General features: G+C 45.6%; 1 protein-coding gene across 1 annotated transcript in view; it reads right to left on the reverse strand.

The window, feature by feature from the left end:
* The window catches only part of LOC149333438 (sulfotransferase ssu-1-like), a 29,794-nt gene extending 20,146 nt beyond the window's left edge, over positions 1 to 9,648 (reverse strand). The window contains exon 1 of the mRNA XM_089558677.1: positions 9,519 to 9,648. The gene's annotated coding sequence lies outside the window, so the exon portion shown is untranslated. The remainder of the gene's footprint in view (positions 1 to 9,518) is intronic.
* Between the last annotated feature and the right edge of the window lie 5,552 nt (positions 9,649 to 15,200).

A 15,200-nucleotide genomic window follows, 5' to 3' on the forward strand; every position in this document is an offset into this window, starting at 1 on the left:
TCATATTAAAAAAGCAAAGCTTACGTCAAGCGTACGGATTCTTTCGCGGGAAAAATAAATGCTCGAACGCGTCGACTTTCAACGCGGCACACGAGACGATGCCGAAGGATGACCACACGTCGAGCGCTCACTACCAGCGCAGTGTAGAGATAGTCAGAGCTGGTATATTCTTTCGCCCAAGTTTCGTGTAGCGCGCGAAGTTTTATGTTATAGTGCCTGCAGTAACATAAACTTCCCTAGAGGTATAGTTTCGGAGGACTGACTTGCTTTTAGTAGCTGTTTTCGAGCAGACTAGTTTGCGAGTTAAGGCCCGTGACAAAATCGTGGTGGTCGAGTTTTGCTCACATAAAAAAGGGGAATAGTGCCAATTTTTATTAAAAGCCTAAATTTGTTATTTCAAAACCACACCACACAACTCAGACCGAGAATAGTGACGCAGCAAGAGGTAGCCGGCAAGTCCAGCAGCCGAATCGCGGAACGCTCTCATTCCCAACACCCTCTCACGACAGTTTCAAAGCCCCGCTCCTATTTGTCGGCACCTCGCCGTGGTCACGCCCTGCGAGCCTTTAAGACTCATTACAGCGACCTTCACTCGTATAAACACGGCCGATCCGTCTTTCCTTTGCATATGTGAACAACGGATCCGGAGGGGTCCCGAAGCGTAATTTGGTTTTACCTTATCGTTCTACCTTTCTTGACGATTGTTAGATTTTCTAGAATGATATCATTTCCTCGCCAGACGAGTTTTCGCCGCTCTGGACTACTGCTTGTGGTGAGTCGGTATATACGAGAAGACAGTTCGGTGGAGTAGAGAGGAGGGCCTTAAAAGCAAACAAGCCCTCTCGAATGGCAACGAGCTCTGCTGTCACAGAGGGAAGCGGCGCCCCTGTGATGCAGGAATATGTCTGGCGCACATTAGGTAGAGCTGAACAGAGGAGAGCGGTGTGCTGCATGTGATCTTTTAAGCTTGCGTCCGCGTAAGATTGAAGTGCCCGTATGAGGTCTAGTGGGAGAAGAGGCTCTGTTTCTCTCACTGAACGATGAGCGGTGCGCTTGACACGCAGGGGTCTGTTGTCGGTGACCTGTGGATGGTGCCAAGGAGGAGGTTCAAAAGGCGCTGTGTAAACAAGCGGATAATTAGGGTCAAAATAATTTGCAAGGGCAGATGCCGCAAGGATTGCTGATGATTTCAGGCTGCGTGAATTACGGCGCTGCTTCACGAGCTCATCAATCGCATTCAGCTGAGCTTCCGCTAGTAGTGTGTGAATAGGGGTCAAGCGAGGAAGGCTAGTGATAACTCGCGTGACCCCTCTGTTGACTGTTTCCAGTCAGTCCCAATCTTTTAGGGTAAGGCTTTGGAACTGGGCGTTACAAACGAGCCGAGGCTGCAACACAGAGCGGACTAACGTTCGAGCCATATTAAAGCATGCACCACCTGTTTTCTGGTCAATTCGACGGGACAGGTGCAGCGTACTGGCGGCCTTCTGTCGAGAAGATCGCACTCAGGGTGCTGCAGAACCAGAGCTGTCCAGGTCGACACCTGGCACCCACATCGATGAGGAGATAGTAAGGAGTTCGCCATTCAAGGACAGCTCTGCAGGTGTGAGCAAAAGGCGGCGTCTAGCCCATCAGTTTGTGAGAGACATAAAGTTTGTCCTTTCAACCGGCAACGCCAGGGAAGTCTCGGTGCACCACTGAGAGGCCTTGTCCAAAGTGGTCTTAAGACCGGCTTCTTGGCGGATAAGGTTCGTGCGTACTGACCAAAAGGTAATGATCAAACAGTTGATATTGGAAAGAAATGACACGCATGCTTAGTGATGGCATACATTTCCTTTATTATGCTCTGTCTTGCCATATAAAACTATAGTTGATAGTTGCGCTACGTACAGTCGTTGTCGCGTTTCGCCCTTCTCCGCTCAACGTATTCAAACTACACCCTACCATAAGCTTGCCGCCCAGGTTAGCTCAACTAGTAGAGCTCCGGTGAAGCGGTGGTCGCGGGTTCGAACCCCGGACCAGGACGAATTTTTCTTTAACCACGAAGTTTCTGAGAAAGCTGTACAGCTTTCCTTTGTAGCCGTATGGCTGCGCTCGGGTGGACGCCAATGAGCTATTACTCCCTTATTACAAATCTACTCCACCTTGGGGGATTCCCGTAAACATTTGGTCAACACTGTTCCCACTTCGAGTTATTGATCAATTCGCTCTCCATAAGCTTGCCGTCCCGGTTAGCTCAGTTGGTAGAGCGACTGCTCCGGTGAAGCGGTGGTCCCGGGTTCGAACCCCGGACCAGGACGAATTTCTCTTTAACTGCGAAGTTTCTGAGAAAGCTGTATAGCATTCCTTTGTAGCCGTATGGCTGCGCTTGGGTGGATGTCAATGAGTAATTACTCCCTTATTACAAATCTACTCCACCTTGGGGAATTCCGCTAAACATTTGATCAATAGCATTGCATTACGGCTTATGGAACAGCAACTCCTTAAGATAGTTGATATGAAACCAGATTAATTAACCAGCTCAACATGACCATAGACTTATTCCTAAGTCCCCAAAAGGCGACTGTTAGCTTCATAATTCGTCATATACAGCCCATTTTGATTCCACCTATTATCTGTCGGGACATGGCGAGAGGATTTGGCTGACAGCTAACCATAGGTGTGACTCACCAAGAAGGTAGTTCTTCCAGACGTCCCTAGAAAACTCGAGAAAGAGAAATAATTAAGTGACACGGCATCAAGAACGTCGACAAGAAACTCTAGTGGTAGATGCCGGAGGCTGAAGATATTGTCACCAAGAGCCGGTATAGCATTAGAGAAAGGGCACACCAGTAAAACACGGCAGGCATACTCAGCTAACCAACGCTCGAGCAGGAAAACGCGAGGAAGACAGGCAGGTGCCAAGCACCGCGTGGCGGCGTCAGTAGATGGCCAACAGTATGGCAATATGAAGCTTAATTATTGTCAGAAGAGGAGTCACTGGCCCCTAGAAGGTCAATGAAAGGAGAAAGGAAGGGTCAGTGTATTGCGAGGCACTACAGAAGCAGACAGAACCAAGCGCAATCGGCAACGAAATTCCCTGTCACCCCGGAAGGCCTGGAGACAATAGGCTAGGAGGATATGTTTCACCGACAGTAAAGAGAGAAGACAGCAAAGAGAAAAGCAGTCAAGTTAGGAAGGAATGAAGGGACAGAGAACAAGATCTCAGCACGTGTTGATACGCTTTTGGATGAGGGTGTACTTTACACGGGCGCCAGATAACTAGAAATTTGCGTAAGCTGTCAGCTGCATGTAAATGAACAATCCCGAAGGAAACTTCAGTGGAGCGCCTTTTCGGCAGAGGAAATGCAAGATATGAATAATTTACCACAGCCTTCTTGAGAGAGTTTGGATTTTCCCAAGCACTTAATTGACCAGAGGCTGATACGTCCATAACATGTGTGAAGGTAATAAGGGAGTAATTACTCATTGACGTCCACCCGAGCGCAGCCATACGGCCACAAAGGAAAGCTATACAGCTTTCACAGAAACTTCGTAGTTAAAGAAAAATTCGTCCTGGTCCGGGGTTCGAACCCGGAACCACCGCCACACCGGAGCAGTCGCTCTACCAATTGAGCTAACCGGGACGGCAAGCTTATGGTAGGGCGAGAGCGAATTGATCTATAACTCGAAGTGGGAACAGTGTTGACCAAATATTTAGGGGAATCCCCCAAGGTGGAGTAGATTTGTAATAAGGGAGTAATTACTCATTGACGTCCACCCGAGCGCAGCCATACGGCCACAAAGGAAAGCTATACAGCTTTCACAGAAACTTCGTAGTTAAAGAAAAATTCGTCCTGGTCCGGGGTTCGAACCCGGAACCACCGCCACACCGGAGCAGTCGCTCTACCAATTGAGCTAACCGGGACGGCAAGCTTATGGTAGGGCGAGAGCGAATTGATCTATAACTCGAAGTGGGAACAGTGTTGACCAAATATTTAGGGGAATCCCCCAAGGTGGAGTAGATTTGTAATAAGGGAGTAATTACTCATTGACGTCCACCCGAGCGCAGCCATACGGCCACAAAGGAAAGCTATACAGCTTTCACAGAAACTTCGTAGTTAAAGAAAAATTCGTCCTGGTCCGGGGTTCGAACCCGGAACCACCGCCACACCGGAGCAGTCGCTCTACCAATTGAGCTAACCGGGACGGCAAGCTTATGGTAGGGCGAGAGCGAATTGATCTATAACTCGAAGTGGGAACAGTGTTGACCAAATATTTAGGGGAATCCCCCAAGATCAATTCGCTCTCGCCCTACCATAAGCTTGCCGTCCCGGTTAGCTCAATTGGTAGAGCGACTGCTCCGGTGTGGCGGTGGTTCCGGGTTCGAACCCCGGACCAGGACGAATTTTTCTTTAACTACGAAGTTTCTGTGAAAGCTGTATAGCTTTCCTTTGTGGCCGTATGGCTGCGCTCGGGTGGACGTCAATGAGTAATTACTCCCTTATTACAAATCTACTCCACCTTGGGGGATTCCCCTAAATATTTGATCATGTGTGAAGGTATTTGCATGCAGAAAACTGCTTCGCAAAATACCTATACCTGTTGGTAATTTTGAACAATGCAGGTCTTATGACGTACTACAGGAAACACGGGAAAAGCACTTACGAAGATTACTGCACCGTTCCCTGACCACCACTGGGTACAGGATAAAGATAAACTTTATTTTCCATCAAAAAAGATGCAGGGAGGCGGGGCTTAAAGCTGCTACCGCAGCTTGACCGGTCCCCGCCCCCCTACATGAAAACGACAGGTGGCACTTGACAGCAAAACACTTAACAAGAAAAAGCATATCAGAAGAACAGTCGTTTTGACACGGTGAAATAAAGAAATGCCTATGGTAACAATCATCATCATCATCATCAGCCTGGCTACGCCCACTGCAGGGCAAAGGCCTCTCCCAAGCCTCTAGAATTAACCCTGTCCTGCGCCAGCCGCGGCCACCATATTCCCGCAAATTTCTTAATCTCATCCACCCACCTAATTTTCTGCCGCCCCCTGCTACGTTTGTCTTCTCTTGGAATCCACTCCGTTACCCTTAAGGACCAGCTGTTATCTTGCCTTCGCATTACATGCCCTGCCCAAGCCCACTTCTTGCACTTGATTTCAACTAGTATATCATTAACGCGCGTTTGTTCTCTAACCCACTCCACCCGCTTAAGGTGTAACGTTAAGAGATGGTAACAATACATGGCAACAAAACATGATACTAAACAAATATGAGAAATGTAAATTTGCGCCATCATAAAAATGATGACTCACCATTCAATATAGCAGTGCACTTGCATTTGAACATGGTTACCGGAAAAGGAATACATCAGATTTCACGACTGACAACAGCACATCTTTATGAATTATACAATATTAACAGCGGTTACATACAGTTTGCGTTTTATTGAAGAAAAATATTCTTAAGCTGCGTAGAATTTAGCGCTAAAATGTCTACATCTTCAGACAAATAGGAGTTTGAGACCGAAGGAATGCGGTGTTTTAGGGTTTGTGCAGCGTAATTTGCTCTGCAGGAGCCAACTTTCCAGTATTCGGGTTTTCTTGTGCAGTGACCCGACGAACTTTTAACATCTAGTTGTGCTAATTTTGTTAGGATATTGTTATTTTGCCTCCTTTCTCGAATTAATACGAGACATAGGTTGTACTTATACATCTCTTTAATGTGTAATAGGCCCAGCTTGTGGAATAATGGCTGTACATTAGAATCATGTGCACAGTGTGTAATGATTCTAACTGCCTTACTCTGTAGTCTGCTAAGTTTCTGGATACCGGTCATTGTGGTCGTTCCCCACACGATTTTGCAGTAAATATTTGTTTCTGTGGAGAAGCCCAACTACACTCGCGATTTTTGAGGCCATATATTCTGTGTGCCTGTTCCAGGACATCGTTTCTGTAAAAATAACCACCAGCGTTTTAAATTCGACAACATCTATCTCCGAACCATATAACTTAAGTCTTAACTCAGACGGAACTAGTCTTGATTTCGCGCGGAAAACGATCGCTTTTGATTTCGAGTTATTAATTGTTAGTCCATTGTGTTTTGCCCAATCACTTACTTTAGCTAACACGGAGTTCGCAGTACTAAACAGTTCTGTACATTTATCGGAAGTACAAAAAATGCTAGTGTCATCGGCATAGATTACGAGCTTAGTCTGCATATCCACGTTCACAATGTCATTTAAGTATATATTAAATAAAAATGGCCCCAAGATACTTCTTTGCGGGACTCCTGATTTAGTACAAGTCACGCCTGAAGAATAACCATTTATCTCAACATATTGCACGCGATTTGAGAGGTGTGATTTAGTTAGCTCTAATGGTAGCCCACGAACACCGTAACTTTTTAATTTTTCGAGAAGGAGATTTCGGTTGAGATAGTCAAATGCCTTGGTAAAATCTAGAAATATGCCTACTACATACCTTTTACTATCTATATTGGTTAAAATGTATTCTTTCTGGTCAATCAAGGCAAGTTGTGTAGATCGAAATTTGCGAAAACCGTTCTGGGAATCAGTTATACTTTCATTTTTTCAAATAACTTTTCAAAGCGTATTAGAATAAGTTTTTCTAACCCTTTAGAAAACACGGGAAGAATAGAAACTGTGCGATAGTTATTAAGATTGTTATGATCACCTTTCTTATGTATAGCTCTTACTTTTGCTATTTCCATGTCATTAGGAAAGACTTCAGAGATTATGCACAAATTAAAAACGGGAAGAACGGGAAGTGGCTAGAAAACTCGTTTATGTAGGCCACAATATGTGAATGCACAATCGCATAAAAATTATGTTTCTAGTAAACTCCGTGACAGAAGAGAGAAAAATGTCGCTATTATACCCAGGAGGACTATGCTCTAGCTGGACCCGCCACGTGTATAGACATTGTTATTGCTTGTGTAGGCATTTGCGAAAAACTTGCGCCGCGACTTCTCACGTCCCGCTGGGCTGTTTTGTGCAAGCAGCAGCAAGAAAAGAGAATTTCGAGCCTGGCAGAGCTACACGAGGCGAAAGAACAAATTTTCTACCTCTTCTGTTAACACGCAGAAGTTCAGCATCAGCATGGCGGCTGAATCAGCCGCTACTTTACCCTAGTAGCACTACACTAATAAAAATAAGCATGCACACAATCGGATCGAATTCGTCCCACTTTAAGGGACAGATGGTGGCGACAGCGGGGCGCCCTGACCGCTTCCCTCTCGATCCATCTCCTTGTGATCCTGACATTCCAGCCAGCTCGCCTCTTCGCAATTTGTATATACGGTTTGGAGGGTTGTCTATCCGAACTGCCACCGACAGTCTCTCGCACTGCGTTGCTACGGTGGCCTCGCCGGCACGGCCGCTTCGCCTTTCGTCTGACCTCAGCTTTTATTAAACGCTTTAGCCCCAATTTGAAAGCCGGAAAGCATAGGCTGCGCAAATGTTTGGGCTCAGCTGTCTTACTATGAGAAGCCGGTGGCGATTTCTTACTTTGTAGAACGTAGTTCTTGAATTGTTTAATTTGATATTATTCAGTTATGAGTGGTGATGTAGCGGTCGAGCTCGCATAGTCGCATGTCATTAGGCTCGAAGTCTTATCTCCTTCAAGGCTCGAAGCATGTTCCGTGGTTTGTGATTAACCAAAAAAGAGAAAATCTGAGCATAACATAGAAATAGTATCTTCAGCTGAGGTAACCCGTAGAATTTGCACTACAAAAAGGAGGAAAAGAAGATAGAGCGGCGAAAAATAATAATAAAGAAAAGAGCAAAAAAAAAAGCCAGAGGAGGCGAGATCGATAAATGGAAAAAGCAGCAGGAAATCAGAGAGAAGAGAAAATGGCAAAAGAAGAATGAAAAAGTAATCAAGCAGCTATAAATATTTTAACGTAATGTTGTCTGCAACTAGAAGCCAGACAGGCACTAACTACACAACTCGAGAGGCGTAGTAGTCACGTTAAAAAAATGTGTTTTTTTAAGAGAAAAAGGAATGGGAATAAACAGACCGGCGAAGAATCCTCATATCCAAAATTATGACAAAAAATCAGATAAATAAATATAACAAATGAATGAAATTGTAAAACGTGTTTACCTTTCTGTATGACGCTAACAAATCTTTCTTTTTCTGTAAGTTTTAAGTGTCGCAGTGTGAAGACGGCTAGAAGAGAAGATCGATGACCCCACGCGATGAAGAGCATATCAGGGAACAAGCCATATGGCTAGAAGTTAGCTTACACCAAGAGATTATTGCAAGCAAGTTTAGTTGTAGCAAACAAACTTTATTCATGAATAATGAAAAAAAAAATTATTCTTAGACAGTTATCGCAAGTATTGTAAGTCAAGACTTGCTACTGTAATCCCAAGATCGTTGTGTCAATAATGACAAGACCAATTTTGTGTGACGAATATAAATTCACTAAATTGTTAAAATAAATGCCGCTGGGGCGGGCTCCCCACTGGCTATGGATTCCCTAGTGATGGTACAAAAATATACAAGCAATCTGCCACTGCAGCTTTGAACATAAAATGTGCTCAGTAAGAGCATAAGATGTTTCATATACAACTGAAATGCAATAAAAGCATACGAATTCAATAATACTTTTGTCCAGTTACGTCTATTACAGCAAACATAATGGAATGTTTCGTAACATTTACAAAGAATGGTGTTTACATGGTCACAGCAAATACCTCCTGGGTCGTGGGTACAGTATGTGATCTGATGTCACCATTACTATTGACCGTTGACTGATGGAATTCAAAGGTTCTTTCTTTATTTCTATTCGGAGCTGCTTATTGTACGAAAAGCCTGCATGTATTACACGCTGTAATAAAAGCCTTCATTCTTAATCTTAGTAGCACCGTAGTGTGGCTCGCATACATGTCAGTTCCTAATTGGACATGCAGCTCGCACGGACTATTTGCACTCGTTTGACATGTGACATCAGGATGATGCCTAGAGCTTTGTTTCCCCTGTCAATCCCTGCACATTCGGTCATGTCGCACGACCACGTCTGCTATTGTGTTCATTTTTCTTTTCCCCGGTTGACGTTTCCCTTTATGTTGACATGCGATGAGTGCGTGTTACTCAAATTCCGCTCCAGACTACAATTTCCGATTCTATGGCCCAGTACGAAGGCCCTAAAATGTTTAAACGTGTCTTTAAAATGCCAAGCGATTTGATCTTACTGTGCTTTGCGCTACGTATACTCATCAGCAAATGCAATCTCAGTCATTTATAAATAGTATTGTTTTCTATCAATAACCACCGAAACAGGCCAAATGGCATTCAGTGCACGGAATTTCGTTACTTCAGTGTGACAGTTGACTGATTCCAGAGCAGGCTGGTTCGAGCACGAGAAGGCAAGACGGTCGTGGTAAACGTCGCGTCGTACTCCTAGCGTGCAAATCGCCGGGAACAAGTTGTGAGACCAAGTGTAAATGCACTTGCGGCGCTTCATTCATCGAACCACAAAGTAGAAAAAATCAATTCTTTGCACTCACATCAATCGCAGTCGGCCGCTTCTGGGGAGGACGCCGGAGCTGGGCTTCAGCAGGGACCGCCACCGGTGCCGCAGACCTCGACAGCCGCTGCTCCCGGGCCAAAGAGAAAGACGAGCCTAGGCGCACGGAACCGCCGAGCCAGGCCGATAGAATGGGCGCCGCTGGGACGAGTGGGACGGCCGCCTCGAGAAAGCGGCGACACGCAAGGGCGACGGTGTCCTTGGAAGAGCGTTAGGATGGCGCAGGCCGCTGAAGAGAGCCGCACTCTGTAGATATTGTGACTGGACGACGGAAGAAACGACGCCACTCGAAAGAGACAGCGTAGAATCAACGAGAAACACTTGTAAAAAAAAAGTGATATGCGAGGCAGCTCACGAGAAGCAGCGCACAATCACGCCGGGCGGCTACGAAGACAGAAATAAAATATCGCACGGTGCGAGCGCCCGGCGCCTAATACGGCGCGCGCCCCTGAGGAGGGAGCTCGCCATCGTGTGGTTAGGCGCCGTGCAAAGAACGAGTTTTCAAGGCAATCCTCAACGATGTGCTGAAGCAGTAGAGTCAACCATTTCGTGTATTGCACCGCCACACAACCACAACACAAAGCCGCGCATCATAGCTCTAGAAACAGTCTGAGAGTAACTCCACGCTGCAAACTAGTGAGTTCTTTAAACTTCGCTTTAAAATTAGCAAGAGAGAAAAGTGGAGAGAGGGGTTTCCTGGGACGCGATATCACATAAATATTTTTAAGAGCCAGAAAGAAACGGACCGAAATAAGTTCAAAACACTCCTGTGTTCCACAATAACTCGTGTCGACGACTCAAATTCCACCTCCCTCCCGTTCCACACAAAACTTGGAAATGCAAATAAAAAACTACCCGTGTTCCGATTGTTATTGAGTGATCGCTCTAAAGTCGATATTTCTCAATAAAAATACAAACTCCGCTCAGTTTATCTGGAACGTAACCGGAAGGAGAGATTAAGGGTGTAGGAACGCTGCTTAGTGTTTGGCCTACATATCACTACAGCCGACCGTCGCGGCAGCCTTCTCCAGAAACCGGTGTTACTTTTAGTTTTGTCGCCAGCGCTTTCGTAGAAAACTCGCGCGAATGTTAACTTTTCACAAGATTTACTACCTCAATCATCAGCTAAAACGGGATCTTCTATCTGAACCATCATTCATATCACCTCGCACGGATCATCGCCACAAGGTACGCATTCCATACTGCCTAAGCAATGCATACTTTAACTCGTTTATACCCAAGACGGCGAGCGATTGGAACCACCTGCCCACCTTGGTTGCCGATATTTCTGACACCTGTTTATTTAAAAATGCCCCAGAAAACTATGTGTTTGACTAGACTGTTTTGTTACCTAATCTGATATCTATTTTGTTCAAGCTTACGTTTTTTCTTTCTTTGCTGTATTACATTACATTTTGCATTTACTTTTTGTTTTCATTTTGCTGCATTGTCTTTACTTTTTTATCCACTCCCTTCTGTAACGCCCCACTGTGGCCCTGAAGGTATTGTAATAAATAAGTAAATAAATAAATACATAAATAAATAAATAAATAAATAAATAATTAGTTTTGCCTAGTAACGTTCGCATTCAGATCAACCGCAACTACGTTCCACCCGTTCTACGTTTGAGAGCGCTCCTGTCCGGGTTTATTTTTTTCGCTCGTGATTCGCGGGTTTCATTTCTCCGCGGAAGGAAAGTAATCTAGACGGTATACAAAAATAACAATACGTGAATTAAAGATTTTAGCCGCTAGACAATTTCATAACTAATATTTAGCCAGAAATGCTTTCGCTACATTATTATTATTATTTCAGTTTACTTAAATACTGAACTGAACAAAATGTAAAAAATAGTCTGATTTAGTATAGAAAAAGGAGACCAGTATGGTGAAACTTGCGTTCATCTAACATACATCACTGTACTATTAAACCTTGGCCGCATGTAGCACCTTTGGTCAAAATTTGCCGTCTGTGTCACCCATCGTTGTAACATTTTCTACTATGTAACAAAATTCAGGAAGCTATGCATATATTTTCTTATTTTAAGAAATAAAGAGACCGCGTGCTTAGCTCATAAGCCGCGTTGTAGCACTCTGGTAAAATTTGTGGAGGTCCTACTTTTCGGTGGTGTGCAGACGATAGTTTGTCTCAACATGCGGAAAGATTTGCTTAGAGATTTGCTTGTGCTCATAACGAGCCATGCGCAATGGCTCAGAGGCAAACTCCTTGAGCTCTAAACTCTTGAAAAAGGCTGTTCTGTTATGGAGAAAAGTTTGCGGTTTCGTATTTGCGAAAAAGAGATATTCCTGCGTTGTCTCGGTAGCCAGTCAGATACGTGATGGAAGCCAACAGTCAGCGAAGCCCAGGAGCGTGGGGGAAATATTTTTGAAATTTGTAGTTCTCACCAATGGGAGATTTATAAAATCAGAAGAAATAACAAACACATTCAGCTCGACGCGAAATTCGACCTAAGAATTTCGCGTCCGCTACTATGGTGAAATGAAAAACTCCCTAGTATCGCGGTCAGCTACGGAAAGAAAAATGATAGAAGTAACGTCAAGAGACTGGAAGCGGCCAGAGTGGGTGAGGGAACGATCGCAGGTTGATGACATCCTGGTCGAAATCATGAGAAAGAAATGGGCTTGGGCAGGGGATGTAATGCGAAGGCATTACATAACCGCTGGTCCTTAAGTTTAACGGAGCATATTCCAAGAGAAATCAAGCGTAGCAGGAGGCGGCAGAAAGTTAGGTGGGCGGATGAGATTAAGAAGTTTGCGAGGATACGGTGACCGCAACTGGCAAATGAGAGGGTTAATTGGAGAGACATGGCTGAGACCTCGGCCCTTCAGTGGGCGTAGTCAGGCTGCTCCTGCTGCCGATAATGATGAGTAAGTCAAGCTGATGATGATGCTCTACCGACTGAGCTACTATGACGGCTGTGCCACGCAGGAACGTGGTCGAACGGTGAGGGTGGCCTGTGCTACCGCCTCTTATGCTACCTATGGCATGATGACTGCGAGGCCCTCGATAACTATTTAGCAGAGATGGGAATGGAAAGAGGTGCTCATTATGACATACATGACATAGATCCGTCATGTGTCTCGTAACGAACATCTCTTTCCATTACCATAGTATGCTGAATAGCTAGTCAGGTGTTTTTCTAGCAGATAGCGCGCGCATGTCTCCTAGCGCTTCCACACATTACGCTGACCGGCAAACCTAAAGCATGCCGCAGTCTTTTCTGCCAATAAGCATCCCACAATCTTTTGTGCTTGACTGTAGACACACCATAAACTTAACTTCTGACATATTTCCAAAAAGCCTATGGAGAAATCGGCATAAATAATGCAAAAAGCATATGCACGATAAGGGGGAAAATGTGAATGAACAAGACATGGAAGTTGAATTATTATTTGCTAATGTCTGGGCGCTACGTCTCTTTTGCGTACACATGCTTTGTTTGTTTCGTTCAACATTTCGTGGCACTGAGATCACTTTTTACTACGGAATACCCACGTGCCCAAACATGCATTCTTTTCTTTTGTGGCGCTCTTTAGTGCGTGCATGCGCTCGGAGTTATTTAATATTTACTGGCCCGCTATATTCCGAAAGGAGCGCCTTCACAAAGCCAGCTGAGAAGAGCCATCCGGCATTCCGCACGCACCAAGAAAGCGACGCTCTGGAGAGCACGGAAAGGCGGCTTTTATTACTCGGAGAGGATCGCAGCAATAGGGGCAATAAATCACATTCCTCCTAACAATGCGATGCGGACGCGGCACCCGTCAGCATGGAATTAAACTCCTGCGGGGGACCATATTACGCGACTGTCGGAGGCTCCTTAAGAAAAATTTTGTCATGCCCACTGTTTGCCGCACAATGTTTCGTCCTCCATCATTTCTTCAAGGGACGTGATCAGTGCATAATGTTCATCCAATGCAGAGGAAATCGCTGGTCTTCTGTACAAGATGCGCGTTGGACACAGGGGTTTCACAGCTTGGCTTGATTTCCTTCCTAAAAAAAGCTGTCTATATGTACAGATCGCGCTGAAAGTGCGGCCAGTTATCTCACAGCTGAATGGGCCTCTCGAACCTCTGAGCAGCAACTTAAGACGCCTCAGCTACGAGGGTGAATTGTGCTCCCTACACGATGAAAATGAACGGCAAGTGAGTTTTTAGAGACTTTTGTGATCGTCTGACAAACTTTATACCATCCGTTCATGCTCGCGGCTCCGTTAAAGGTTTGAACTCTGCAGCAAGAAAGCGGAAGTCCGACCGTGTTCAAAAACTCCATCAAGAATATCGCAACCGTGGCTCGTTTTGTGTTCGTTAAACTGCAGAGACCGATGAAAACCTCAGTAGGTGTGGGGTGTTGATCGACATAGCGCATGCACATGCTTTCCTGCTCAACACCCGCTACGTATAGCCTTCCGCCTCCAATTTTAGCCAGCTTCCGCTCCGTACGTACCTCCACAGTAAGCCAGGAAGAGCTGTAATATTCTAGCAGGCGAAGCCGGCAGTTTTGAGGTAGCTTTGCGAGAGCTTCATAGCTCATCTGATCATTTCCCGGCGACATTCTCTCGTTTGACTCAGCGATAGCCGTGTTTAGTTCTTTTATGGTGGACGCTTGGTCCATCGCAGGTGCGGTGGCCTGTGGGAGGTACGTTTAATTTATGTTTGGGGTCGACAGCTGTGAGCCCGCTGATTCCTGCAGTATTCCTCAGAAGCCACCTCCTCTGTGACTGCCCTCGTTTTGAGCGAGAGCGCGGTGTCCTAAGTGTTTCTCTGCTCCGCTTGGACTCGCGTCCTTTAACAGAGTCTAACGTTCTGGGGCCTTGGGCTCAACCTTCCAGACAACGGAAAGCGGTGAAAGCGCTCCTGACTTTCTTAAGGGACTCGGGGTTGCATTCCCGCCTATAATCTTTTAAGTTTTCAGTGCGCGCCCTCTGTCCCTGTGACATGGTGGTCGCTGGACACTTAGAAAACTCATTTCCTTGCCGCTCTTTTTCCTTTTTTCCCCTTTGTTCCCCTCCCCAAGTGTAGGGTAGCCAACTGGGCATCGCCTGGTTAACCTCCCTGCCTTTCCGTCCTTTTTTTCTCTCTCTCTCTCTCTCTCTCTCTCCTCCGGAGATTCTTTTAAGGATCTGCGTTCATGCAGATATAGTGCGGCAAAAGGGTGAATCTGGTGAGGAGGCGTGCGCAAGCTCGAACAGGTCGCCAAATTCTGGCAGCTGGTTTTCGCACATCCAATGTTGAGCAGAAGTCGCGCAACATTTGTCGACTAAGTTTGTGTAAGTAGCGCCCAGTGTCATTACGCCCGTCTTCAGGCCCCAAGATCATCAAGGGTTTCGTGCGCAAAGATTTCCTTTCGGCACGCCTGCGGATCGCACCCAGCCTTTCGCATTCCTCATCATTTAACGGTGCTCCGTCACTTTTGGCGGTAATTTGTGTGCTCGTTCCAGGCAATGAGCTAATGTGACGATTAATTCCGTGGTTTGTGTTGCAGCTGTAATTACCCTGCTCATTGCATTCCTGTAGGCATCCCACACTGTAGACTTCGTAGACTTGATAAGGTTCCTCCTTGCGGACGCCTGCGCATTACCAGCGCATATGAGAATTGGGTAATGATCACTGCCACATGTTTCTAAGTCACTACGCCAGGAAAA

Source organism: Amblyomma mixtum, chromosome 8 (genome assembly GCF_055824585.1).
Source record: "Amblyomma mixtum isolate Tamu chromosome 8, ASM5582458v1, whole genome shotgun sequence".
In the NCBI taxonomy this organism is placed as follows: domain Eukaryota; kingdom Metazoa; phylum Arthropoda; class Arachnida; order Ixodida; family Ixodidae; genus Amblyomma; species Amblyomma mixtum.